The 26859-nt window shown below is 39.6% G+C and overlaps 1 pseudogene; it reads right to left on the reverse strand.

Moving 5' to 3' along the window:
- Positions 1 to 1224: 1224 nt before the first annotated feature.
- Positions 1225 to 3848, reverse strand: LOC127942328 (uncharacterized; annotated as a pseudogene).
- Between the last annotated feature and the right edge of the window lie 23011 nt (positions 3849 to 26859).

The raw sequence follows: 26859 nt of genomic DNA on the forward strand, positions 1-26859 counted from the left end.
ACATTTACTTTTTTTTGAGTAAAGAACACAACATCAGGGATTAATAACATTATTCTGTCCCCAGTAAAATGCTTGCTTGAATCCCATAAATTTGAATCACACTGGAGTGTGACAAGAAGTATAGTTAAAGGTGTTTTTTTTTTTCACTCTGCTCAGTGAAAGTACACACATATATGTGAGTTAGCATACCTCCCATGGGTTGTTCACTTTAATTGAACTCAGAATACCCCCTCAGTGCATACATTTATCATATTGAGCTATTGTGTAAAAAGGATCTCAGTTTTCCCCAGCATTGCCAGTTCTTGATTAGTGGCTAACCTCAAGGCACGTGTCAACTCACTATCAAGCATTAGGCATTAGGCTGAGTTGTCGATCAATGCAAAGTCGGCTTAAGCCACAATGGCAATTTTGTAGTAGTTAAGCGAGTTTCAGTTATCCATCTACTGACAATGTACCAGACAAAAAAATATCACCCACAGACAGTGAACCAGACCAGATCTTCAACAGTGAACATTTTATTAAACAGAGATATGATTCAGTTTTAAAGTTATCTGGACTCAAAATAACAATCTCAAAATATTAGCACAAAAACATTATGCATCATTTATTGAACTTTTTAAAACCATTTTAGTTGTTTTATGTTTGTTTGAAAAGTTTTTTTTTATTTTTTTTTTATTATTATTTATTTATATTTACATGTAAATTTCTTGTTACAGGACTATCAGAGGTCATTTGAAAGAAACATTCCCGTAATGTTTGCAAATGGATAAAAATGAATGTTCCCTTAAAGGGGGACCTATTATGCAAAACTCACTTTTATACTCTTGTTGAACATAATTACATGTCCACAGTGTGTGTACACAACCACCCTATTGTGGCAAAAATCCATCCATCCATGCAACCTTTAACCAAAAAAAGTGCTATGGCTAATGTTAATGCTGCGGCTGTGGCGGTACACAGGGAAGGAGACAAGAGGCATTTTGTTTTTTTGCTTTTTAAATGGATGCCAAAGGAGGAGAGGCTTAACTTCACTAAATAAACAGCTTTTGTGAGGAAACAGCCTATTATTTAATGAACTGACAACCTATCGGCTAATCTTCAACATGTTTGCCATTGAACAATATTTTTTGGATTTAATTACTTTTAGCGTTTACACTGACAAAATGCTATTTCATAGTTCTTGAAACACATCTTCAGATGAACCTGAACACATCATCAGTGATGTTACCTGAGGTCCTCAGATGTTTCGGGTCTTTCAACATCAGACACCCTCGCTTTGTGAAGGGAGCACCCCACAAATCCTCTGCAGCCAACCTCGATAGGCATGCATCTCGCCTTCCAGCCCTGTGCTCGGCAGTCTGTGACCAGATGTTCATATTTGTTCATCTTTCTTTCGTGGGCTTCTTCCAAGCGGTTCTCCCATGGCACAGTCAGCTCCATGATGATTATGCTCTTGGTGCTCTCTGAGACTAGAATGATATCTGGCCTCATAGTTGTGCTAATAATGTGCTGGGGGAATTTCAGCTGCTTCTCCAAATCCACAGAGAGTTTCAGTCCTTGGCTGATGCCAGGAACCCTGCTGCTGTCTTCCTCCCTGCTTGTGGCTGTTCTCCTGCCCTAACAAATGTGATTGAGCAATTGGTATTGCTCCCTCGGCCGGCTTTGCTGGTCTCTTTGCTGATGGTGTCTGCAATAGATTTCATCACCTGGTTGTGACGCCAAGTGTACCAACCCTGGCCGAGCGCTGTTGGGCAGGAACTCAGAATGTGCTCCAGTGTTCTCTGAGCTGGGCACAATTGGCAAGTTGGTGTGTCTGCTTTTCCCCACGTACAGAGGTTTGCTGGGCTAGGCAGGACGTCGTACACTGCCCGAATCAGGAAGGTTATGCGGTGTGGCTCGCTTTGCCAGAGCTCCGTCCAGGTGACCTTACGGTCCAGGCCCCCTGTTGCCCCATTCCAGGCCAGAACGATCTATTGCTCTTAACCAGCTACCCAGCTCCTGGCAGGTTGATTGGACTGATGCGGAGTCTCTGAGGCTGCTGTCAAAAACCTTGCCCAAGCTTTACACTAGCTGTTCTGACAGTGATGGTATCTTTGCCCCTTTGATGCTGAAATGGAACTTCTCCATGACCTTGCCCTTCTTCAGCACTAGCGAACAGGACTTGGTTGGTTTGAACTCCATCCGTGCCCACCAGATGAGCTTTTCCAGTCCTTGGAGTATCCACCTTCCTCCTGGCACTGACTCTGTGGTGACTGTCAAGTCATCCATAAATGCTCTAATTGGCGGTTGGCGGACCCCTCCTCTGCTTTGGGGCCCTCGACACTCAGGCTCAGCCGATTTGAAAATCATATTCATCGCCACCGCAAATAGGATCACTGAGATGGTGCAGCCCGTGATTATTCCCACCTCCAGTTTGTGCCAATCTGATGTCACACCTCCTGCAGAGACTCACATCCTGAAATGGTTGTAATAGTCCAAGATCAGATCTGCAATGTGATGTGGCACATGGTGCTTGGTCATGGTGGTCTGGACCAGGTTGTGGGGGATAGAGCCATATGCATTGGCTAGGTCTAACCACAGTACCGTAAGGTCTCCCTTATGTTCCCGAGCTTTCAGGATGAGGTGAGTTACCACTCCAGTGTGTTCTAAGCAGCCTGGGACACCAGCACTTCCTCCCTTTTGCACAGATGTGTCTATGTAGTTGTTAGCTAAGAGGATGTTGGTCAGATGCCTTGCTACTATACTGAAGAAGATCTTTCCTTCCACGCTCAGCAATGAGATTATTCTACATTGATTGATCTTGTTTGATTCTTTTTCCTTGGGGATCCAGACTCCCTCAGCAAATCTCCACTGCTGTGCCACCCTTCCTCTTCTCCAAATTACTCAAATGATACAATAATGCTACACTGACCCAACTCTTCCTCCCGGTGAGGGTCACTATAAGTGCTGCACAGATGCTGGTCAATTTCCTCTTTTGAACACAGAACTTTCCATCACGCTTCTGTCCCGGGAGCTGTTTAGTGAAGCCAAAGGGTTGGCAATGAACGATGATGATGGTCGTCATTGCCTGCATCCTTTGATCCACATCTCCCTTCTCTGTTGCTTCAAGCACCTTGTCGATGTCTTCGTCGAACTGCCTCCAGACTGCCGTCTTACAGGCCTGTGGCCACTTGATTCACACCTTTGCCTGGGGCAGAAGATTTTGGGGGACGGTTAGTGGCACATGGAGGCTCTGAGCACTATGGGGTGCTTCCTGGCTCGGCTCCTTCTGCGTCTCATCAGACGTAGCATCTGTGCGCTGTGACACATGTTCGTTCTCCAAACACTTCATCCTGGCTTGGTGGATCTTTAGGCCATGGCTGTTTTTTCAGGTTTTCCCGCACCTGCATACTGCGGTCATTGTCGTTCCTCCATTGCCATTAGTCGATAACCTTGGGTCTGTCAGATTGGGGTTCTCATTCCCCAACCCCCCCCTCGGTTTCCCCTGGGGGTATATATTTCCATGGGTTGATCTGTAGCTTCAAAACCAACTGACAACCCTTCCCACCCCCAGTGCTGTCTTCCCAAGCAGCCAACTGTCTCTCCAATAGTCACCAGCCTCTTCCTGGTTGTCAACCAGTCTATTCCTGGGAGTCACTGGCCTTGCCAGAACAGGAAGTTCTTGAAACACATCTTCAGATGCACCTGAACACATCATCAGTGATGTTACCTGAGGTCCTCAGATGTTTCAGGTCTTTCAACATCAGACACCCTCGCCCAGGCGACCCAGCCGCGGCTGATCAGACCATGACTTGTGTTCAGGTAGCACTCACTTGCCCCATGGTGCTCCTCTGCAGATCTAGAGCCATCTTGAGGCTTTCTCGGCTGCGTCGGTGATGTTCTCATAAGATAAGTTTTGAGGTAGGATTCAGTTTATGGCACTTCTCATTGCTTCCTATGGTAATCGTAAACGCTGATTGATTGTCGCACAAGTCTGACATCAAGGCTGTAATGTGATCAGTTATCAAGGAACATATGATCCACGTTGACTGTTACACTTTTGCCTATATTAAATACCACAGACCCTCATGTCTCCCAATAATAAGACCATCTCTGACACAGTGTGCCATGTTTATCCCCTCACTAGAGCATTTAAAATCAATGTTTAAGTAACGCATTTATTCTTATAAAGCTACTAGAGTTATTCAGTGATTTCAGTGATTTTCTTTTGTTGTTTGATAAATATTAACACCACTTTAATACACAGATCAAATAGAAATATGCAATTTCTTTCCCAGCTGTTTACGTTCACAAGAAATCAGAAATCAGAATCTTTATTGTCATTATACATAAGGTACAACAAATTATGTGCAATCCTATTTCAGTGCAAAAAATAAGGTTTACAGTTAAAAATAACCGCTAAAATAAATAAATAAATATATATATCTGCGTGTGTGTGTGTGTGTGTGTGTGTGTGTGCAAGCAAACACACCCATATAAATACACAAAAATATAAATAAAATATATAAAAAAGATATATATACTTTAAGCAGCAATATTTTCATATCGAATTGCTCAGTTCAGATTGAGACAAGACGGGATATTGCACAAAAAAATACATTAACATTCAGTGTTCATTTAGTATTGCAACAGCCCTGGGATATGTGCTGTTTTCATTCTGTTTGTTTTAGCTTTTATTGTCCTGTACTTCTGACCTGAGGGTAATGGTTCAAACAGATTATGTGCTGGATGGAATGAGTCTTTTAAAATGCTGCAAGCCTTTCTAAGGCAGCGGGTCTTGTACAGCTCCTCAAGTGAGGGGAGCTCAAAGCCGATGATCTTCTGTGCTGTATTAACAATCCTCTGAAGTCTTTTCCTGGGCAGTGCAGCTAACCACTCTGAAAGGCATTACGTCAATACACTTTCAACCGGACTTCTATTGAAGGATGCCAGCAGTTCTTTATCTAGAGCATTGTTTTTCAGGATTCTTAGAAAATAAAGTTGTTGCTGTGCCTTCTTGGTCAGTTTACTGGTGTTTGTTTTCCAAGTTAGGTCATCATCCAAGTGCAGGCCCAGAAATTTGAGGTTAGAGACCCTTTCTACACAGTCCCCATTAATATATATATGGGCTGAGGATCAAATCTATTCCTCCTAAAGTCCACAATTAGATCCTTTATTTTTATGGTGTTTAAAACCAAGTTGATATAGCTGCACCATGATGTCAGTTTTTCCACCTCATCCCTGTATGCAGACTCATCTCCCACTTTAATGAGCCCGACCATGGTCATATCATTCACAAACTTTCACGATGGAGTTACTAAGGTGGGTGGGTGTGCAGTCGTATGTGTATAGAGTTATATAATAGGGGACTCAACACATATCCCAGCGCGGAGCCGGTTTTAAGGCCAAGTGCTGGAGAAAGGTGAGGCACTACTTTAACTCTCTGTGGAGGGTCACTGAGGAAATCCTTAATCCAGAGGCAAATGGAGTATGGAAGACCAAGATTTTTTAATTTAGTTACCAGTCTGTCTGGAATAATCGTGTTAAACGCCAAGCTAAAATCAATGAAAAGAAGCCTGGCATAACTGTCCATCTGTTCCAAATGGGTTAAAGTTGTATAAAGGGCACAGGCTAAAGCATCCTCAGTAGATCTATTTTCCCTGTATGCAAACTAGTGAGGGTCGAGTCTGGGTGAAAGTCCTTGAATGATGTGACTTCTGACCAGTTTCTCCAGACACTTCATGATGACTGGAGTCAAAGCCACTGGCCGGTAGTCATTTAAACTATTAATGGTAGTCTTTTTTGGGGGGACAGGGATGATGGTTGAGGATTTCAAACAGGATGGGACCGAGGCCTCTGCTAAGGACCGGTTGAATACCCTAGTAAAAACCCCTGCAAGCTGGTCAGCACAGTCTTTAAGCACCCTCCCAGTGACCCCTTCAGGTCCTGCTTCTTTTCTGGGGTTTACTGACCTCAGCACTTTCCTCACGTCATGCTTTGTCACAGAAAAGATGTAACTGGTGTTAACTGGTTGGTGTGCTGTGATTTCCTCTGGCACTTTTTGTTCAAAGTGGGCAAAGAAGCAGTTCAACTCTTCCACCAGTGCAGTGTCGCAATTCACAGTATTGGGTCTGGTTTTGTGGTTGGTGATCTTTCTGACCCCAGCCACCCTGCCACGAGTTGTTGCTATAGAAGTGGTCCTCAATTGTATTTTTATAATCCAACTTTGCCCGTCTGATGCCCCTTTTCAGGTTTGCCCTATCTGCACTGTAGAGTTCCCTGTCTCCAGATCTGAAGGAGCTGTTTTTCTAGGATACTCCAGTCTGGGTTGTCAAAACAGTCTTATAGCTGTGATGTGGAACCAGCAGGCCATATTTTAATTGTTCTAGAGGTGGGGGGTTCTCTATTCCTGAGGGGAATATAAGCTGGTATCATAAACAGGAATATATGGTCCGACTGAGCCAAATGAGGTGTTGGTATAGCTCTATAAGCCTGTTTCATGTTTACATTTACATTTACATTTAATCATTTAGCAGACGCTTTTATCCAAAGTGACTTACAAATGAGAACAATAGAAGCAGTCAGGTCAACAAGAGAACAACAACAGAATACAAGTGCCATGACAAGTCTCAGTTAGTCTAGTATAGAACGCATAGCCAGGTATATATAATTATTTATTTATTTATTTTTTTTATTAAATGAAAAAAAAAAAAGACAAGAAAAGGAAAAGTACTGGTGTTAGTAGGTTAAGTGCAGGCGAAAAAGATGAGTTTTTAGATGTTTCTTGAAAATGAGTAAAGACTCAGCTGTACGAATTGAGATTGGGAGGTCATTCCACCAGCTGGGCACAGTCCAGGAAAAGGTCCGTGAGAGTGATTTTGAATTTCTTTGGGATGGCACCACAAGGCGTTGTTCACTTGCAGAACGCAAATTTCTTGAGGGCACATAGGATTTAACCAGTGAGTTTAGGTAAGTTGGTGCCGTGCCAGTGGTCGTCTTGTAGGCAAGCATCAGTACCTTGAATTTGATGCGAGCAGCTACTGGTAGCCAGTGTAACCTGATGAGGAGAGGAGTAACATGAGCTTTTTTTGGCTCATTGAAGACAACCCTCGCTGCTGCATTCTGGATCATTTGCAGAGGCTTGACAGTACATGCAGGAAGGCCCGCCAAGAGAGCATTACAATAGTCCAGTCTGGAAAGAAAAAGAGCTTGGACAAGAAGTTGGGTTGCTTGCTCTGACAGGAAGGGTCTAATCTTCCTAATGTTGTATAAGGCAAACCTGCAGGACCGGGTTGTTGTAGCAATGTGGTCAGTGAAGCTTAATTGATGATCCATCACAACTCCTAGGTTTCTGGCTGTCCTCGACAGTATACTGTTAGAGTATACTTTTATCAAGTAGGCTTGTTCCCCGTGTAGCACAAGTTGCATGCTGTTGGAATTAAGGAAACTCTACTTTTATGTCAACATGATTAAAATCCACTGCTATTATGTGTACTGCAACTGGATATTTATTCAGTATGGTGTTGATGGCACTATATAGGAGACTGAGGGCCGAATTAGCTATGCATTTATAGCATGATATTATAAATGACCTGATCATAATTTTGAGCTGAAACTTCACAGACACATTCTAAGGACACCTGAGATTCATATTCCATTGTGTAACAAGAGGCATAATATGATCCCTGTAATGTTTTCTTTAAACTGCACATAGCCAAGAAAAAGAAAAGGAAAAAAAGGCATTAAAACAATGGATATTTTGAACATTCAGGGGATATTCAAAAATAACATTTTCATAACTAAATGGGTACATTGGCAAAGTGTTCTTAGAACATATTTTTGTTAGCTGAGTACTCAGGATATATCTGTTTTTATGTTAGCCATAAACCAAACAATGATTCACATTGTCCTTCGACAGTGGCTGGTGGTGATTATAGAAGACAGTGTTCTGCTGCTGAGAGGGGCTGTGTTTGGGAAGCAGGGATTTATGCCTTAAGGTGTGCTGCATGCGTAGAGGCCAAGAAAAAAAAAAAAAAAGGCCATAACAATGTCTTGGTTGACCTATGGCCAGTGTGGTTCCACAACCAGTCAGCACACGCAGTTCAACAAGATTTCATCCTTGAAAATGTGCCCTTTTGCCATTTCTCAAACCAGTTACTCTGAAATAGTGCTTGTACTTGTGCCAGAGCTGATGCTTGGCTGAGAGATATATGAAAATCTCTTTCTGGGAAATAGTTATTTTGATCTCATGACCAAGTTGTTCAGTGGCATCTGAACTGGAGAAAGTTTTGTGCTCTAGGCACTAAAGCTTTTGATCTTTTATATGCTGGTGGAATGTGGTGCAGCCACCACCTGCTCAAGATAATATTGGTCCCTAATGATCTCTATGATGACCTTATTATCTGTATATGGTCATTTATAAATTTTAATTTATAGTATTTATTTAAAGGGGGGGTGAAATGCTCGTTTTCACTCAATATCCTGTTAATCTTGAGTACCTATAGAGTAGTACTGCATCCTTCATAACTCCAAAAAGTATTTAGTTTTATTATATTCATAAGAGAAAGATAGTCTGTAACGATTTTTCCCGGAAAAACACGACCGGCTGGAGGCGTGACGTGTGGGCGGAGCTAAAGAATCACGAGCGCCAGTAGGCTTTTGCGTTGAGAGCATGTGGAAGCTGTGACATTACTGTGAGGAAAACACATCCAAAACAAACCATGGCTAACAGTCAGATTCAGCGTATATTTATGATCCAGAATCAGATCCAGAGGCTGAAATTTAACAAGAGCAGCATAAGCAACGACATCTCCAGTGGTATGTACTGAAACTGTTTATATTTGCTTAGCAGTTTTGGAAAATGTCTAAGTTCCACTGTCTTTTTTTTTTTTTTTTTTTTTTTTTAAGCTGTACATGTGGAAAGTGCAGTTGGATGACAAGATCGCATGTTGTTTACTTGATGTGCTTATGCGCCGATAGCTAAGTTAACAACACAGAGATATTTGAAGCAGTTTTACTCACCGCATGCGGTTCCAACACATGATCGTGACCCTTTTTCGTTGGGACTGCTTTATCCTTAAGAAATAAACGATGTGCAAATCCGGCGTCAAACTGGGCCTTGTTTGTAAAACAAGCATCTTCGAAATGCAGGGAACAAACAAAAACACTTGCACAACTCCGTTGATGCTCTGTAAAAATAAACTCCATCCACTGATCTCTTAATGCTGTTTCTCTTTTGGTAATCTGTGCAGGGTCGTCTTGCCCTGGCAACCAAAAACACACTCCTTTTGTGACATATCACGACGCTCTCGTTCTGATCAGTGAATGTCTGTGCTCTCAGTGCTCTGCTATACGGGAGCGTGCGCTCTTCCGGCAGAAGTGCCTCAGGACCCATATAAGGAAATTCCGCTCCACCTAACGTCACACATACTCGAGAAAAACTTTCTGAAACTTGTGACAAACCGGAAGGAGTATTTTTGGAACAAAAATACTCCTTCAAATGTACAACTTAATTTTTTGAACTTTGTCCATGTTTAGCATGGGAATCCAACTCTTTAACAGTGTAAAAAACTCTGTATGCATGAAATAGCATTTCACCTCCCCTTTAATGAGGGACAACACACATTAATAATACATAACAACATGTAAAACATTTTAGTCCCTTGGCTGGCTGATGTAAAAAAAAAAAAAAAAAAACAATAAACAGTACTTTTCTTTTAACAAGCAAACACACACACACACACACACACACAAAAGAAACCCCAAAAATCTCTAACCACATTTTCAGCTTTCTAATGAAACCCAAATGTTTTAATTCCTTAAGGTCTGATGGAAGTCTATTCCAGTAATGTGTTCCTCTAATAGTAAATGATAACTGGCCAAAGGTACTTCTTTTCAATGGTATATTACAATCACCAGCTCTTGTATACCGTCCTGTTATTTGATGTATAAAGGTGCATGTCAATAAATTAGAATGTCGTGGAAAATTCATTTATTTCAGTAATTCAACTCAAATTGTGAAACTCATGTATTAAATTCAGTGCACACAGACTGAAGTAGCTTAAGTATTATTATTATTATTATTATTATTATTATTATTATTTTATTATTATTGTGATTTGGCTCACATTCAACAAAAAAACACCAATTTACACTCTCAACAAATTAAAACCTGGTGACATTCCAATCAGCTAATCATCTCAAAACATCTGCAAAGGTTTCCTGAGTCTTCAAGATTTCCTGAGTCTCTCAGTTTGGTTCACAATCATGGCTACACAATCATGGGGAAGACTGCTGATCTGATCTTCACAAGGAGGGTGAGCCACAAACATTTAGTGCCAAAGAAGCTCGCTGTCCACAGAGTGCTGTATCCAAGCATGTTAACAGAAAGTTGAGTGGAAGGAAAACGTGTGGAAGAAAAAGATGCACAACCAACCGAGAGAACCACAGCCTTATGAGGATTGTCAAGCAAAATCGATTCAAGAATTTGAGTGAACTTCACAAGGAATGGGTTGAGGCTGGGGTCAAGGCATTGAGAGCCACCACACGCGTTTCAAGGAATTTTCTAAACCACAGACAACGTCAGAGGCGTCTTACCTGGGCTAAGAAGAAGAACTGGACTGTTGTCAAGTGGTCCAAAGTCCTCTTTTCAGATGAAGGCAAGTTTCATATTTCATTTGTAAAATCAAGGTACTAGAGTCTGGAGGAAGGGTGGAGAAGCACATAGCCCAAGTTTATTTTCCAGTGTTAAGTTTCCACAGTCTGTGATGATTTGGGGTGCAATGTCATCTGCTGGTGTTGGTCCATTGTGTTTTTTTTAAAAAACAAAGGTACAGTATCCATTTACCTAGATATTTTGGAGCACTTCATGCTTCCTTCTGCTGACCAGCCTTTTGAAGATGCTCATTTATTTTTCCAGCAAGATTTGGCACTTGCCCACACTTGTCATGACTTAGGTCTGAGTTGCTGTATTTTTGTCTTGTTGTCTGTGTGCCTAGTCTCAGAACACATGGGTTTGTTTTGGCAGCTCATGTGTTCTGCTGTCAGTGTTGTTTCTTCCCCCTCCCACTCGTTACCCTTAATTCTCTATGTTCTGTCACACCTGTAGCCACTCTTTCCTCATGAACTCCCCTATATTTTTGTTCCTCTCATGCTCAGTCTTTTTTAGACCGTGGTAATTGTTTAATGCTTCGCTGGTGACCGTCTTGTCCTGTTTGCCTAGTCCTGCCTTATGTTGTTTTAGGCTCCAAGTGTTTTTTGATTTTTGTTTTTTTTTTGTCTGGAACTGTTCCCTCTCTTCCTGTCAGACTAGACTGGTTCTGCCTCCGGTCCTTGCATCACTTTTCTGTTGGGATCCTCCAAGACATGACACCAGCTCCTCTCTGCACTCTATCCTCTCATTTAGGGATTTTGCTGGGCCTTCGATGTTGTGTCCCAAGGACTCTCAGTTCAGTGCGACTTTGACGTTGCGCCCCATTGACGCTCTGTTTGATGTGACTTGACGTTGCGTCACAGAAGACGCTTGGACTGGTCCCAGCTGAGAGGTTTCTTTTGCCCTGTGGAGTGATCATTCTTTTGTTTTTCCTGTTTGCCCAGTGAGGGCTAAATAAACTTTTTGTTACCTGCAACTGAATCCTGCGTATCCCTGACAACACTTCCAAAAGCACCAAAGGTTGGTTAAATGACCATGGTGTTGGTGTGATTGACTGGCCAGCAAACTCACCAGACCTGAACCCCATAGAGAATCTATGGGTTATTGTCAAGAGGAAGATGAGAAACAAGAGACCAAAAAATTTGGATGAGCAAAAGGCCACTGCCAAAGATACCTGGGCTTCCATACCACCTTAGCAGTGTCACCAACTAATCACCTCCATATTGAGACTGTAATTAAAGCAAAAGGAACCCCTAACAAGTACGGTGTACATCTACAGTAAATTATCATACTTTCCAGAATGCCAACAATTCACAAAAATAAATAAATAAATAAATGTCTTATAAATTAATTGTATTGGTCTTATGAAGTATTTTAATTTGCTGAGATAGTGAATTGGTGAGTTGTTGTTAAATGTGAGCCAAAATCATCACAATTAAAAAAAAAACAAAGACTTAAACTACTTCATCAGTTTATTCCATACACAAGTTTTACAATTTGAGTTGAATTACTGAAATAAATGAACTTTTACACAACATTATAATTTATTAAGATGCACCTGTATAATGTTTGAAAAACTGATGGAGCAAAACCATTTAAAATCTTAAATGGACACTACAATGATGAAAGCTATTTAGCTTTTTATCTAAAATCTTACGAACTTGTTAATAAACAATTTTTACCCGGTTAAGAATAAACTTTCATGTTTGAGTCAAGGTAGTCAGACAGTATGTGTGTGATATGTGTGGAAGAATCATGGAATTCATAAACAAAAACTGCTGCTTGCTCAGTTAAGCTATTTCTAATAAATCAAAAATTAGCTCAATTACATTTTACTGTATTAACAACTTCCATCACATGTCTTTGAAATTCCTAAGTATTTAAATTAATGTATACGTCAAGTTTCTGTCCCTGGACAAAAACATCTGCTTCTACATCCTGATATACTTTTTTGGTAACAAAAAAAGAAAAAAAGAAAAAACATACAAAGAGTTTTGTTAACATTAAACATGATTGTGAACATGATTTAGAACATGATTTAGAAAGTCATTTGTGAAACCTGTTTCATAGTTGAAATCACGTGCCCAGATAAAGCTCAACCTGTGAAAATCCTGTGAAAGGTTTTTTTTTTTTTTTTTTTTTTCAGGTTCCCTTACGAAAATGACCCATGGTTTTAACAATAACACGACAAATTGTTCTTGTAGCCATGGTAACTGCAAATTAACCATGGTTTTGTTACTTCAAATAATAATTTACAAAAAGTATTATTATACTGTTTTTTTTGTTGTTGTTGCTATAAAAACAGACCTAAGCCATCAATAGCATTTAAAATGACTTAAAATGCATTATATAAAAAACAATGAGGCAATAATGATTGATTAATAATAACACTGTTAAAATACATAATGTAGGCAAATACAAAATAAACAATTTATATACATGCTATTACAAATGCAAAGGGAGCCAAATGCCATTTGATTGCTGCTGTTACACTTACAGGACGATCACATCCATGTTTAGGCTACTGTCCAAACATTTAATTCAAATATTCAACTCATCTTTCATTTTTGGCCACCTTTTTGCTATAGATGACACAGCCTTTATTATTTCTTCAACAGAAAACGTTCATATCATAACCCTTACAAAAATAAACCATGGTTTTATCATAGTAATTTGCTTTTGCATGATTTCTGAATGCTTGAGACTATAAAATAAATTAAAGAGCCACACAGATGGGAAATCAAAAATTACCTGTATTACAGTGTATGATGTAGCTGTCCATCTGTGTAAACAATGTGCAAATAATTAAACCAAAAAGTACACGATTTATAAAGTTATTGGCTTCTAAAGTAAGGAGTAGACTCTGAATCGCTGAAACGCGTCGTTATAGATTTCAAATTTTTTGCCCATCTCTATGTACGTCACTAGAACACTTTGCATAATAATCTCCGCCTACCGTCTTGGGAGAAACGGAACTCTGACCTGCCCCACCCCCCCACACAGACGTGATAGCATCATGTCGAGGAGACAGTGTGTTTTTAATTGTAAAGGCAAGTTTGTTTTATTTTCACTGCCAAAGAATGAAAATCTGAAGAACCAATGGCTAAAATTCATTTTCACCACAATACCAGAGCAGTACAACAAATCCCTTTTGTTGTGTTCACAACATTTCACTGATGACTGCTTTTCTAATCTCGGTGAGTACAGCGGGATTTTCAAAGCATTTGGCCATAAAAGAGGGTTCATTACTAAACTTAATTTAGAACAACAAGCATCTCCGAATCACAACGCGAAGTATGATTTATGAAGTTATGTGTTTGTTTTCTCCCGAGCGTCTTATCAGAATTTAAAATGATTTTTTGACAAAATGACAATGTTTTTTAACCTTGGATGGATTTAAGCCTAATGTACAGGACTTATAAACAGTGATAGGAAGCTTAGAATTGTCATCTTACTGGCTTTTTAAGTCCTAATAAAGTTATAGCCATAGATAAATGTCGACAGCTACAATTGTAATTTGTAAATAATAAAAATTATTAATACATTTTTTTTTATTTAATTAAAGTTCTATTTTCACCACTAGTAGGTGTTCTTTTCCCAATCATCATATTTGAGGAAGGGGGCACAACAATACAATCCTGCTGAGGGCACCCATTTGGCCACAAGCGGCCCAGTGCTAATATGCATGTATTCAAGCTAGCAAATTTTAATAATATTAAATTTAATACATTTTAATAATTAGTATTCTATACTCTCTGCTCATCTTGACATGTATAAATGTAGTAAATGGTCTTACTACAGTAATGTTGTAGTAACTAACAACAAAAAAACCTTACAGAATCAAATAACTGTTAAAGCTTTTTTATTTTATTTTTTCACGCAGAATGTAATACATCATAAACATTACATAGTTTAATTTTTATGAAACTTTGTGCAAAGCACAGAAATAATTAACTGCATATATGTGTGTGTGTGTGTGTGTGTGTGTGTGTTTTAAGTCATTTATTTCTATGTTTTGCTGTAGTGTGAAGAGGGAGAAGTCAGTTTAGTTTATCTCTCTCTCTCTCTCTCTCACGCTCTCTCTCTCTCTCTCTCTATCTCTCTCTCTGGTGTGTTGCATGCTGGGTAGCGAGAGGGTGCGCATGTGCGAGTGTGGTGGAAGAGTGGAGTGTGTTGGTTTGAGCGAGCGAAAAAACTGTTCTTCTTATCTAATTTTTTCTTTTTTCCCCTCTTTGGTGTTAAATTTAATTATTATTTAGTAAAAGTACTTTTGTATTTTTAGCCGCTCGCGGCTTTTGTCGCGTGACGGTATGGCATCTGACACTGCACAGGTAAACCCACACGTGTCCATGCGAAATGGGTGCAGGTGTGTGGTCGAGCCCGGTGTTAGCGTGGAGGATGTTCTCGTGGTGGTGGGAGAATTGATTGGTTTTGAGAATATTCTCTCAGCATCACGAATGAACAAGGCGATTGTAGTGTTTCTAAAAACGGAACAGTTAGTGAATCAGCTGACAGAGAGCGGGATTTGGATCAATGAAACTTTTGTGCCTGTGACTCCCTTGGCGGCTCCGGCCACGAAAGTAACAATTTCAAACGTGCCACCTTTCATCTCAAATGAAGCCATCATTAAAGAGTTGATTCGTTATGGAAAAATTGCTAGTCCAGTTAGAATGATCCCGCTGGGATGTAAAAACACGGCATTGAAACACGTCCTTTCGTTCAGGCGGCAGGTTTTGATGTTTCTCACTTCTCCCGAGCGCACTTTAGAGATTTCGTTCCGCGTGAGTCATGGAGAAAGTTCATATATGCTGTATGCGAGTACTGATAATCTTAAGTGTTTCGAATGTGGAAATTTGGGCCACAAACGTTTCTATTGCCCGCACAAAAAAGTGGACAATGAACAGCCTTTGCCTGTCGTTTCAACCGAGAGCGGATCGTCAAAAGATAACAACAGTTCGGATATCGTGGAAATTACAACGGCAGGAAAAAAAGTGACAGAGAAAAGGCCTGCTGAACGAATCATCGGGGATAATGAGGTGAGTGAAAGCGATGGTGAGAAAGCTGGATGTAGTTATGCTGTTGTCAGGCATTCAAATCATGAAGTTGAAGATGTGGTTGAGAATGTGACACAGACAGGTGTACAAACAGTGGAGGAAGGCTCAGTAGATGAGTTGGATGGAATGTCTCAATGTACAGATGATAGCATGAAAGATGATGATCAATGGGTGGAAGGTGTAGATATGCCAACAGTGGCGAAGGAAGATTTGTATACTGTGGCTGAAATCAGTGAATTTCTTGATGAAACGAAGGGTAGAAAAGTTGAAGTTAGTGATTTTTTTCCAGACTTGGAGAAGTTTATAACATCTGTTATGTGGGCAAGGAGACATAGCAATCATGAAGAGCTTTCACAGCAGAAGCGTTTTAGACTAAGAAAACACATCACTGCAATTCGACATAAAGGTAAAACTGAAAAATTTGGACCAAAGAGGGGTAAAAAATCTAACTAATAATCACTATGGGTAATACGCTTTTCTTATTGTCTGTCTTTTTTCTCTCTCTTCTTCTGATGGACACTTTACGGGTGGGATCCTTAAATGTTAATGGGATGAGGGATAGGAAGAAGGCAGGAAATATAATAGAATTTATCAGGTTGAAAAATTTAGATGTGATTTTCCTGCAAGAAACTCATAGTGATATGAATAATGAGGTTGACTGGCGACTGTGGTGGGGTAATGAGTGTGTTCTTACTCATGGGACTAACCTGAGTGCAGGAGCTGCAATTCTTTTTTCTCCTACCACTAAAGTTAGAATTCTGTCAAAAAAAGAAATTGAACCAGGACGGTTATTGGCAGTTAGAGCTGATATTAATGGTCTGTTTTTTGTTTTTGTTAATATATATGCACCTAATATTGGATCTGATAGGATAAATATTTTTAATAAATTGAAGATCTTCTTAAAACAACAGCAGGTTAATGATTTGATCATTTTAGGAGGGGATTGGAACTGTACACTTGATCCATCTCTTGATAGAAATGGAGAAGAACCTAATTTTCAGTCACCTACGGTTTTAGCTAACATTGTAAAAATTTCTAACTTCACGGATAGTTGGAGAGAAAACAATCCTATGGTAAAACAATATACTTGGGTAAAGGTGAATGAGGGGAGAATTTCAGCTGCACGTTTAGATAGATTGTATTTATCAAATAATATGAAAAATAGAGTTGTACATACAGCTATTATCCCCACATATTTTACTGATCACAAGCTTATTACTGTTGACTGTACTTTGATATCGAGAAGAAATAACAGGTCATATTGGCATTTTAATGTAAAGTTACTTCAAGATAAGTTTTTTTGTGAATCCTTTAAGCATTTTTGGGAAACTTGGAAAAGCGAAAAATGCAGATATGAAAACATAATTCTCTGGTGGGAAATTGGTAAAACACATATAAGAGAATATTGTCAACAATATACATCTTACTCAACTTTGTGTTTGAAACGAACTTTGGAAGGGATTGAGAAAGAAATTCTAGTCATTGAAGAGAACATGATGAGAGATCTTGATGCGTATGTACAAGAGTGGAGTGATAAGAAATTAAAGTTGAGTTCTGTTCTAAATGAGAAAGTTAAGGGTGCTCTTGTGAGGAGCAGGTTTATGTTATTGAAAGATATGGATGGGCCTACTTCTTTTTTTTTTAACTTGGAACATAAAAGTGTACAAGAAAATAAAATGCTTAGTTTGAAAAACAGTAATGGTCATGATACAAGCGATCCCGTAGAAATGCGAAGATTGGCAGTGGACTTTTATTCTAAGTTATATTCTGCTGAAAACACAGATGAGAAGAGCCAGAATGAACTTTTACAGAACCTTCCCTGTTTAAACGCTGAAGATAAAAAAACTTTGGAATCAGAACTTACCTTTGGTGAATTAAGTGCTGCGGTATCAGGACTTGCCTCAGGTCGTACCCCAGGTATAGATGGTCTACCTGGCGAGTTTTATAAGCACTTCTGGACCTTAATTGGAACTGATTTCCACGAAGTACTAAAAGAAGTTTTTCGAATAGGTTTGATGCCTAAAAGCTGTCAACGAGCAGTTTTAACCCTACTTCCCAAGAAAGGTGATCTTACCTTAATAAAGAACTGGAGACCGGTTGCACTTTTATGTTCCGAATATAAACTAATATCAAAGTGTTTGGCTAACAGGTTAAACAAGATAATGCACAGAATTATACACAAAGATCAATCCTATTGTATAAAAGATAGATGTATCACTGATAATTTGCATTTAGTGCGTGATGTTATTGATTATGCCTTGGAAAATAATGTTGATATAGGAATTTTATCATTAGATCAGGAAAAGGCTTTTGATCGAGTTGATCACCAGTTTCTTTTCAAGGTTTTAAAGGCTTTTGGTTTTGGAGACAAGTTTGTTTCATTGATAAAATTGTTGTATAATAATGCCACATGTATGATAAAAATGGCGGGTGGACTAAGTGTTCCTGTTAAGGTACAAAGAGGCATAAGACAGGGATGCCCACTCGCAGGGCAACTATATAGTTTGGTCATTGAACCTCTCCTCTGTAAATTGAGAGAAAAGCTAACGGGGTTACAGACAAATGTTCTAAATTGTAATGATTGTGTGAAAATCTCAGCATATGCTGATGATATCACTGTGGTTTTAAGAAATGGATATGATGTTCAGGTTTTAAAAGATATTTTGCTGAGTTATGGGAAAGCTTCATCTGCCAAAGTAAATTGGGATAAAAGTGATGCACTATGGTGTGGTGTGGATTATAATGGACCGCAGCTTCCAGCTAGATTACAGTGGGGAAGGGCTGGGTTAAAGTACTTAGGGGTATTTTTAGGTAGAGAGGAATATAAGAAACAGAATTGGGAGGGCCTGATGGAAAAGGTGAGTGCAAGGTTGTCTCACTGGCATTGGCTGCTCCCCCAGCTATCGTACAGGGGAAGAGTTTTGGTCTGCAACAACCTTGTTGCCTCATCCTTATGGCATAAAATGACTGTCTTAGAACCCCCTGAGGAATTGGTGGAAAGTGTTCAAAAACGTCTGGTGAATTTCTTCTGGTCTGGTCAACATTGGCTGAGAGCATCTGCGTTATATCTACCTAGACAAGAAGGAGGCCAAGGATTGGTGGACATTAGAAGCAGAATAAAGACTTTCAGGCTTCAGACGGCAAAAAGGCTACTTTATGGAAAAGATGTAAGCTGGACTGGAGTAGCTTGTGCCCTCTTAAGAAAAGCAGGCAATATGGGGCTAGACCGACATTTCTTTCTAATGGACACTCAAGGAATGGATTTGTCTGGACTGACACCTTTTTATCAGTCTATGTTGAAAGCCTGGAAAATATTAAATGTATCAAGGAATCTCCAGGATGTGAGAGGCCTTTGGATGAGAGAGGAACCCCTGCTGTACAATCCTGTTGTGGACTTGGACAATTTGAAGTCATCAACAATGAGGACTGTTTTAAGGAATGTTGGAATAACAAAGATTGGACATTTAATAACAACGAATGAATGGATGTCTGCTGAGATGCTGGCCGCTAAGCTGGGGGTGAGGTCAATTCGCTTGACACAGAGACTGTTGAATGAGCTCTTTGAACGTTTGCCAACGGATTTTAAACGTGGTTTGGAGACATCAAATGAAGATATAGATGTTCCTTTCCCAGAGTTAAAAATTGCACCTGCTTTTAATGCTTTTCAAGAAAGGGAAGGGATTTTGCTTACCTTCAAGACTCCTGAAATGGAACTTTTCAGTGAAACTGGGAAAAAAGCACTGTATGTCACATGTGTCAAAGTCTCACATATGAACTCTTTAGAAGGACTAAAAGAATCTAAATGGCAGGAGGATTTTGGACCAGGCACTTCCCCTAAAAGAAGCTGGGGGACCTTGTACAAACCTCCCATTGAAAAAAGGTGCGGGGACCTTCAGTGGAGAATTGTGCATGGTTTAATAGCCACAAACAGATACAGAGCACACATTGATCCACAGGTAGGGGAGGAATGTCTATTTTGTGGGCAAACAGAAACTGTGTTGCATTTGTTTTTTTACTGTGGTAGACTTGAAGCTTTGCTATCTCAAATAGAAGAATGGTGTAGAAATTTAGGAGAAGTGTTCTCACCTGTACTTTTTATTTATGGACCAATGTATAAAAAAAATAGAAAGCAGATCCACGTGATGCTAAACTTTTTGTTTGGGTAGGCCAAAATGGCAATATGGCTGTCACGTAAAGGTAAACTAAATGGTGTGGGGTCAACCGATGCAGTGGCTATCTTAAAGGGTTTAGTCAAATCAAGGCTAACGGTGGAACATGCGTACTATCAACTGATTAAAGACATAGAAACATTTAAATATACTTGGGGAGTGGAAAAGTGTTTATGTGAAATTGATATTGATGGTTCTCTGCAAATTAATTTCTAATTGTTTTTATTTCTCTTAAACAACGAATGGTTTGTTTTTCTGATCTGTTTTTAAACTGTGAGGTGTTTAGAAATTTTTTAAATTGTAATATTTATTACGTATGGTGTGGTGGAATTTGTGTGTAGTTATATTATGTGTAGTAATGTAATTATGTAATTTGTCCGAAAAATGGTAAATTAAAGGATTGTCAAAGTCAAGTCTCTCTCTCTCTCTCTCTCTCTCTCTCTCTCTCTCTCATATATATATATATATATATATATATATATATATATATATATATATATATATATGTATGTATATATACTGTGGGGGCCATTTAATACAGTGAACTCATTGTCATTTTCAAGAAACCAATTTGAAATGATTAGAGTTTTGTGACATGGTGCATTATCCTGCTGGAAGTAGACATCAGAGGATGGGAACATGGTGGTCATAAAGGGATGGACATGGTCAGAAACAAACCTCAGGTAGGCTATGGTATTTAAACGATGCCCAATTGTTACTAAGGGGCCTAAAGTTTGCCAAGAAAATATCCCCACACCATTATACCACCAGCAGCAGTTTGCACAGTGGTAACAAGGCATGATGGAACCATGTTCTCACTCTGTTTACACCAAATTCTGACTTTTCCATCTGAATGTCGCAACAGAAATCAAGTCTCATCAGACCAGGCAACATTTTTCCAGCCTTCAACTGTTCAATTTTGGTGAGTTCTTGCAAATTGTAGCCTCTTTTTCCTATTTGTATCGGAGATGAGTGGTACCCGGTGGGGTCTTCTGCTGTTGTAGCCCATCAACCACAAGGTTGTGCGTGTTGTGGCTTCACAGCTTCGTGCTGTTTTTCCCTTTTCACACCTTTCTTTGTAAACCCTAGAAATGGTTGTGCATGAAAATCCCAGTAACTTAGCAGATTGTGAAATACTCAGACCGGCCCGTCTGAGTATTTCACAATCTGTGAGTATTTCAAAAAGTGTGTGTGTGTATATATATATATATATATATATATATACTTTTCCTTCTTTTCCTTTTCCTTCTTTTACCTTCATAACGTTCCCTGCACATTATATTCACATTATAAGCATACATTTGGGAAATAACATTAGGAACAAGGAACGAGGAGACCAGGAGTTCAGATCCAAGGAGTTTAATCAACATAGTAGGGAGGCACATGGGGATGACATAAACAATACTAGACAAAGAACGAGAAACAGTGAACACTATTTAAAGGCATGACTAGATAAAGGAAGGAAGAGGGGACTAATAAACACCTGGGACTAATAAACACAAACGGGGAACACCTGGAAGCAAATCAAGGAACAACCTAACTAAGGATCAGGAAGGACCAAATAAGGACATATAGTACAGCAACTCAAAACCTGGAAAGTACACATGACAGTATTTATAACTTGTACACATTGTTTCCTATTTTCTAAATAAGACTTAAACCACATAATGGCCTGAACTGAGAAATTTAAATTTGATAATAAGAAAAGCATAATTATTTACAGTTTCAAAAGCGTAATTTGGTACTATCCAACCAACTACACCTCCTTAATTTTATATTTGATTGTATATTTTCTAACTTAAAATAATTTGCAGTTAAAGTAGATTTTTGTCTTTTCTTTTTCTAAACCCAAATTGCATAGGATTTTTTTTTTCTTTTTTTTTTCTGAGCTGCATAAAGTTCACCCAGGGAGACATCTGCTTCCAGTACTGCAGCTCTAAGCTAGCCGCTCTTCGCAATGTTCATATTTATATAAGCTGAAAGTATGCTTATAAATAGTAGTATGAGAGAATCATACTTCAATTTGTGAATAAAGCTGTTGCTAGTCTGTCTTCACTATCCCAATCTTTCTTCCAGCCAACTTTATCAGCAGTACTATGAGTAAGGACACACAGTCTGAAAAAATGAATTCCTTTGTGTCCAAATCCATTTACAGTCAGGTTTCCTCACACAAAAAAAAAAAAAAAAAATTGGCAAAAAGTACTAAACATATTTACTATCTATTACATACTATTAAATGTCTTTTATAGCTTTAACAGCAAATTTCTTTAAATTATAATTTTCCCTATCACTGAAAACTTTCTCCTCTGCACTTTCAGAACTTTTTCTGAAAATTATTGACTGAATCAGTATATAAGTAAACACACCCTCAAATTAAACATTCCTGACTTTTCTTCATTCATTAGGAAAACAGTGTGTCAATGATGCAAATAATCTGTCTCATGGAAGAGTGTGACATCACGGGCGGGGTGACCTAAGCTACATAAGCTATAAAAGCACATGCCGTGCAGCTGGCATCAGCTTCGAGTACCAGCAAGCACTGGCAGGGATGCTGGGGGTATGGCATCGAGATGCAGCGCCTCGTTCCCTCGAGGAACCATGGTTACATGCGTAACCTAGAGACGTTCCTCTTCAGGAACTCGAGCTGAGTCGAAAACACTATAGGGAACGAGGTTCCCATTCTGTCAGACTACCAAATGCCTGCCTAGTATGTATCAGAAGAGCACAGCTTAAGACGAGAGAACAGAAGCATCTGGAGTAACTGGCATATCTAGGCCATAAAACCTTGCAAATGTCGAGAGCATGGACCACCCTGCAGCGTTGCAGCTGTCCAGCATTGACACACCTGCTAAGGAGGCCTTGGAGGCTGCCATACCCCGTGTGGTGTGAGCCTTGGCTCCCAACAGCGGTGGAAGACCAGAGGACTCATAGGTGGCGTTGATAGCCTTGAGCACTTGAGCTGGATACAAACAATTAGCTTCTTCTGGTCGCACTCCCTGAAGGGAGGAGGGCAAACGGCCTGCAGTACTATCGGTTGTGGTGTGACAGATGGAACTTTAGGAACATAACCCGCTCTAGGGTATAGAAGCCATACCGTGCGCAAAGTGAAATGAGTAGGGGCCACTGAGAGTGTCTAAATATCTCAAACTCTCCTCAGACAGGTAATAGCCAACAGACCAGATGTCTCTCTGGTATATCTTGGATCAGCTTGAATGGAGCTTTACGGAGCCTCTAACACCACAACCAAGTCCTGGGGGAGGCATGGGACCATACTGGAGGCCTCCGCCTCAGTGCACCAGAGGAAACATATCAGTAGGGGGTGTTTCCCACTGATTGTCCACCAAGAAGGACATGGTAGGCTGCAATGGCCACCACGTAAACCTTTAAGGTGGAGTGGGTCAACCCTGCAGAGAATCTGGCTTGTAGAAACTCCAGAACTGTACCGACTGGGCAGTTAGCTGGGTCAAGCTGGTGGTCTCTGCACCATGAGGTGAAGAGTTTCCACCTCAGGCGTACCGTTTCCTCATTGAGGGAGCTCTGGACTGGATGATGGTCTCAACAACTTCGGTTAAGGCCAGATGATATGAGCTGTGCCCCCTCCATAACTCTGGGCGAGGGTGAAGTATTGTGCCCTGTGCCTGAGAGAGTAAATCTGTCCAGATCGGAATCTCCCATTGAGAGCCGTCGAGGAGATTAGATCTGAGAGCCATACTTGGCCAAGCCAAATTGGGGCTACTAACAGAAGACGGAACTCCTGAGGGCAGAGTAATTTGGAAAAAACATACAGATAAAGCCTCGGCCAAGTCTGTACCATAGCGTCCAGTCCTGTTAGACAGTGAGTAACTGGCCTTCTATGACTCTCGTGAGGATCGACTCAATACAAGCAGGAGACAGACTTGCCTCCATTGTGGTCGAAACCCACACTACGCCTAAATGGGTGGTTCTCTGAACTGGAGAAAGGTTTACCTCAATGGCCTCCTCCCCAATAGGGTATTCACTTCTTGTTCCGTAACCAGAGCCTGCTCGGGTCCGACAAACGATGGATTAACCCCGTTGATTTTCGGTGGTAAGAGCAGAACTGAATGCAATAGCTTTATTGCCATATGCAGGACCCATTGAGGTACATTTGGCAGTCTTTCAAATGCTGTTAACTAATCTACTAAGGGAATCATTCTTTCGAGACTGACCTCTGGTGTAACTGAGGCAGCTAAATAAGTGCCTGAAATAGGACACCAGTTCTAGGACAGATCTAACTGTTTTAGAAACCCCCGAAGGGGTAGTGAGCCTCTCATCACCACTACGCTCACTGGTAGAAGAGACTGAGAGCAGCGCTCGCTGGAAACCACTGCCCCCTGGAGCTCTGGCAGGATTGGCAGATCGATTTCCCGAGGGCACTGAGGGGAGATGGGCACCCTGTAATGCGTGTAAACACCACTCTACCCCAGTAGGGGCCGCCCTCTGCTGTCGTGACCAAAACATGTCAGGACTTCTTAGCTAAGAACCTACCAACCCGAAGTACGGCCCCTCAGATCCGAAACAGTGTGCTTCGATCCCAGGCAGACCACGCACAGACTGTGTGTATCCCCACTCGTGGTGTAGTGAGGGCAGGGAGGAGCACAAAATCTGAAATGCAATCTGGACTCCACGCTCTTCCATTAGACAGATTACACATGATATTCAGAGTGCTCACGCTAAATGCATTCCCCATAGCGTTTTCAATGCAGCTCGAGTTCCTGAAGAGGAACTTGCAATTGTTAGTTAAAAAGTCAGAATTGTGGAATATAAACTTGTAGCTTTTTTTATTTTTCTTTTTGCTTTCACAATTCTGAATTCTTTTCTCAGAATAGTGAGATATAAATTCATAATTGTGAGATATAGTCTGATTCTGAGGTATTTATATATTTTTTTCACAATTGCGAGTTTATATATATATATATATATATAATTGCGAGCTTTTATCTCACAATTTTGACTTAGAAACGTTTAAATGAGCATTATAAATTCAGAACAGCGAAATATAAAAAAAGATAATTAAATATTTATTTATTTATTTATTTATTTATTTCAGTAGCAGAAACAGGCTTCCATAGTGAACACTTACTTTGAAGAGCAATCTTTTTCAATTTACCAGGGAACTAAGAACCATCTCTAATTTTCCCTTTTCTTGAATCATTATCTTTGAAAGAATTGTCATAGTCCATCTAGGTGCTAGTACCTTTTTTCTCCACTGATTAGCTGTTGACTGTTCTCAACAGAGTCCTCTCTAACAACTGAAAAAAAAAGAGTCTGTGAAACCTCTTTATTCTACTGTTTTGACCTTTTACTTTGTTCAAATGTCTCTTTCTGTTTTGTTCCTTGAAAATCATCTGATTCATTGTTTTTGACCCCGAGATTTAATTGAGCTATTGTGTTATTTTATTCTTTCAGATTCTTTTGAGTCATTCTTTGTATGAACCTGAGATTAATTTTGTTCATTCAATTTTTGTCCCTGAGAATTGCTTGGTTCGTTCTTTTATTTATTCATTTATAAAAAATTTTATCCTAGCAATTTGTTCTATTCATTCTGTTTAGTCCCTGAGGATCAGTTGATTCATTTTTTATTTTTATTTTTCACTACATTTTACAGGGGAGGAACATATGATTTATGAATATGACATATTTTCTGTCAATCATCCTTTCTGAGATTAAAGTTAAATAAAAATAAAATATAATATTGAGTCATAACCAGTGAAATCTCAACCGCCTCATAAAAATCACAAGAGTCTCATAAATTGCATCTATTATGCTTAGCATTAAAAAAAAAAAAAAAATTATTTAATTTTTCCGGACTAGACCAGTCAATGTTCATGTGCAGTACTCAGCATGTGTCTCAGGACACGAACTGTTTCTATAGCAACTTGAGCTTATGTTGTCAGCTGCAGTGATGCAAATACTTTAACAATCAGTGCCTGGCTCTTTTATATACATGACAGGACTATTTTGCCATATATCTCATTGGAGCACCCACAGGAATTGACAAGCATGCATGGAAAAACAAAAGATATTCTCCATTAACTTGAACCAATCAAAAACCTCTCTGAGGTCTCACATTCTGTCCCTGTGTGTTGAAATGGTATTGCCTCATTCTGTGTAGTTCTGTCTTAAATTGTATCAAACTCGATATACCGCCCAGCCTTATCAATCGCATGTACAAAGACTCCACTCTTGACAAACAAACACCAAGTATAATTAAATATTGAGTAATGAGACCAGTTTGCATTTGCTCAAACAATTATATTTGGTTGATAATGTTTTTGCACTTGTCAGTTTCAATCAATTAATGAATAAATCAATAAAACTGTACATATATTTCTGGGAGACAGTGTTATGGAGGGCGGGCACCTAAACATAACTCTGTGCCCTCTGCTTTCTCCCATTCAGGAGTAACATGAGTATATATCCATATTTGTATATCTTAAGTCTTTGCAGAAAGACAGAGAGAGATAGATTCAACAATGTGCAAGTTTAACTGCTTCAAAAACAGTGACTTGCACCTTGATTCTGAAAAATGTCATGTAGCTTTTTAGCTGTGAGACTATTTTACTGATACATGTAGTATAATACATTTGCATATTGTATATTATATGTCATGTCTGTTATAACTGTAGAGAAAAATCACTATTATGTTTTAAACATCATAGATTAATTAAAATTTACTACAAACTTTGTTAGCTGATCACGTTCTTTCTGTCATTGACTTTACAAGACAATAGGATATGAGCTCTTGAAGCAATGGAAGCAATAATTATTTCCTTATGGTTCCTTATGCATCCTTCCTTATCAGCTGTTGTGCCTTAGCAGTGTGCATGCAAGGTGTATGATTAGTTACCTCATTCACAATGTGGACTGCAAATCTAATTATATTGGTGATTTGGGGAGAGTTGAAGTCTGTGGAAATAGTGCTAATTCTGCTCTTCTGAATAAGCTCACTAACAGTAGTCAAGGACACAAGTTTTCAGCCTAAAAT

The sequence above is a fragment of the Carassius gibelio genome, chromosome A21 (genome assembly GCF_023724105.1).
Source record: "Carassius gibelio isolate Cgi1373 ecotype wild population from Czech Republic chromosome A21, carGib1.2-hapl.c, whole genome shotgun sequence".
In the NCBI taxonomy this organism is placed as follows: domain Eukaryota; kingdom Metazoa; phylum Chordata; class Actinopteri; order Cypriniformes; family Cyprinidae; genus Carassius; species Carassius gibelio.